Below are 3,290 nucleotides of genomic sequence, written 5' to 3' on the forward strand. Positions count from 1 at the left end.
GAAAGAGAGAAGATGGTGGATTAGGATGCAGACTGTACAGTTCTTATTTCCACAAGTTGACACTTTCTATAATTGTTGGACACTGAGTTTTCCAAGTCTGAATGTGTTTTCAGCTGAACGGTCGAAACGAAGCCTGTGGACAACACAAAGTTTGCCAACGTTTCTTTAACAGCATAAAACTCCTGCAGAAGTGTGAAGGTGGAGCTCGTTGGTGCTGAAAAGGAACCTTTGTGCTTGAAGAAGGTTGTTGGTGAAGGTTCCTGGTACCTCTGAAGGCCAGCGGGACTCGTTTCAGTTTCCTTTGAGACGCTCACCTCCGCTCACTCCCTCACTTCCTTCTTGCTCTCACGCCTGAAACACAGCTATGAATAAATAGGTGTTGAACGACTGCCTCTGTGCGGTTTGTGTCCCTGGTTTCCACCCTCTAAATACCCGAGCGAGGCTAAACACACCCCAAATGCGCGGCGAACTCTTACCGCCATCCGCCAACCACCTGGTGGCGTAGATTGCTTAAATAGAACCCGTTAAGTTCTGATCGAAGTCTTTTTTTGGTAGTTCTGAAGGTGAGTCGGCCAAGAGTACGTGGACTCATACATGTGTGTGTGTGTGTGTGTGTGTGTCTCTGTGTGATAGTTGCTGGTAAACTGGTTGATCGATTGTAATGAAGCAAATCCGTTTAACCACACAGACGCGCGCAGGTGAGACAGAGTCTACCGGCATGTGGGCCAGGAGTGAGCAGCGGCCTTGTGACAACATCACGTAACTGTGCCCTCATTTCCAGTGAGTCTGTCTTCATGACGCGTGGCCTTGAAAGCTGTTCCGACATCTGATTCAGCTTCACTGCTGGTCAATAACACGACTACAAAGCTTCTCGGTCTCAATTGTCGCCTCACACTGAATGGCGATGTGTAGGAGGCTGCAGAATGACATCTTCCTCTGTTTTTCTTTCTCTTTCCCTCTCAGGCTCTCCATCTAATTTCTCTCCCCACGTAGCTCATTGAGACGATGTATCAGCAGGGAGGCAAACGGGGGGGAAAAAAATCATCATCTCAGGAGCTGGCATTAATTTGAATGCATTAACACCTTTTTAATCAGCTCATGGTAAGATTTTATACAGTTTCATGCCAGCAGAAGTCTGTCCCACATCCTTGCATGGCTTATGACTTCAGAATTGCAAATATTTTAAGAGCGAGGCAGCTTTTTGAGTCACAGAGAGACGGAGTGGAGGCGGGATGCAGGAGTAGCCTCAGTCTCAGGAAATATTTGGTACAGAACAAGATGAAAAAGACGGTAAGTCTAATTTGAACCTTCTCCTGATTGTTTTACCTCCCCACAGATTCGGCTCCAGAGGAAACGAAGTAAACAGGTCAGGACAATGTGACTAAAACTGACATTTGCATCAGCGCCGTAGCGGCGCCACTCACAAGCAGCAGCAGCAGCGGGGGGCACATTGGCATCGGCACTTGTTCACCTCTCACGTTCGAACTGCAAACGCACGACCTGAGAACTGACAAAACCTCAACGCGTCTTAAAGTCAGGCAACATTTAGACCCCGAAATAAAAATCAAAAATGAGCAGACAAAGAGCCGGCTGTTGTTTTGTGGCCCTCTTCACATTTTCAGTTCATGCTCTGATTAATCAGAATCACAGTTACTAAAAAGTCCATTTTCACTCTCTGCTGCAACGTTTACATCACACAACTCACCTAATTGCAATCAAAGTTTACTTTTGTTCTCAGGTCAACAAAGTGATGATTACATTTCCACCTGCTATTGACAGGAGGGCCTCACACCCCTGCAGCCTGTCTTTCCCAAATGAGCAACATTTCAGACTCAGAAGGCTCCATTTACTCCAGAGGAGGCGCGACAGTATGCAGCATCGAGGCTAATATTCAAGCCAGAGTCTTTTTTTATACCACTCGCCGGCTAAAGCATGTTTTTCCCTGAGAAGAGTGTTACTGGGTAATTATCCAGGTGAACCTGTTTGGGTTTTTAAACTCGGAGGTCATGTGAAGGATGGCTGCCTCTCTAGGACGAGGGTTTGTGGCTACCTCTTCTGGGGGGCCGGGCTAATTGTCTTTGGTGCTTCAGGTGGTGTCGTTAGCTTCATGCTACCGCGAGAGCTTCTTTAATTTTACCCTCTGAGTCTGAAAAACTGCTACTGGTTGTGGGAGTAGCGGCAGCTGCTGCTGTGTCACCAGCTGGTATCATTTTTCCCTAATTAGCCTCTTACGTCCGTATTTCCACCCACAGGATTGGCTAACGATGCTCTATTAATCTCGACTGACACCGAGCAAACCGCCTCACCGGCTGAAGGGGAGCGTCACTCACCAGGTCGACGGCACGTCAGTAACTTGTGACACTGAACATCGCCGTTAGGCTACACACCAGCAACAGTGGCCTTCATGTGCATGGGACCAAGCGAAACCGGTGGAATTGAAGCCAGTGAGCCATCCGACGCTAGGAGGTAGGGGTCAGCTTGAGATGCTAATTTTGCAAAGGCAGCCTGAGAAGAGTAGCATAACCGTTAGCATCCCTGTGTGGTTGGTTATTAGCTGGTTGGTCGACGTAGGCTGTGGCAGTCAGACAGTGGGACAATCATCCTAAATATCTGCCTGATATTAGTCACCTCGGTTCTTTGGTTCCCAGACCGTGATCTCGGTGCAATAAAGGGTTTTGAGTCACGACCAAAAATCTCACCAGACCAAAGACATCACCTGACCAAAGACGTCAGAATTTGTGAAGCGTTTAACGTGTCACGTATGTGGCGAAGCAGGACCCATGAAGACAGGATGAGAAGAACTGAAACAGCATTTTGTCAAAACAGCAAACAAGAACCAAATTTTCAAACAGGGGAGGAGGAACAACGGGAGGAGTTGAACTACACGGTGGGAGAACATGAGGAACCTGAAAGAATTTGACACAGAAAACCAAAGCACAAACTCCATTAATCACTCAACACGACGCGGGCGGGAGAACGCGGGGGCGGGGAAGGGGGTGATGGGATTAGAATTGCTAGGAAGAGCCCAAGTGACTGATGAGGACTGACAACCAGGCGCAGGTGAAACTCAGACAGGGACAGGAAGTATAAAGCAAGACACCGGAAGTAAGCTCTTTCAAAATAAAACAGGACCTACGACAAACAGATTTGGACTGAACAAAAGAGTACAATTACACATAAATAAAAATAGAAATGGAAAGAAGAAGTACCAAAGTTTAAGATGAGGTCAACTAGAGGAGCCTGAAACTAAAAGCCCCAACAGAATATTGGACGGTGATGTTTGGGGCTTT

At 47.3% G+C, this 3,290-nt stretch overlaps 1 long non-coding RNA gene across 1 annotated transcript; it reads left to right on the forward strand.

Moving 5' to 3' along the window:
* Nucleotides 1-713: 713 nt before the first annotated feature.
* Nucleotides 714-2,948, forward strand: LOC147246028 (uncharacterized). Its single transcript, XR_015109817.1, has 4 exons — nt 714-780; nt 964-1,101; nt 1,337-1,366; nt 2,253-2,948. It is a non-coding gene; the product is annotated as an uncharacterized LOC147246028 (long non-coding RNA).
* Nucleotides 2,949-3,290: the final 342 nt, after the last annotated feature.

This window comes from Aulostomus chinensis, chromosome 17 (genome assembly GCF_037954235.1).
Source record: "Aulostomus chinensis isolate RoL2024-O1b breed Wild chromosome 17, RoL_Achi_v1.0, whole genome shotgun sequence".
NCBI lineage: Eukaryota > Metazoa > Chordata > Actinopteri > Syngnathiformes > Aulostomidae > Aulostomus > Aulostomus chinensis.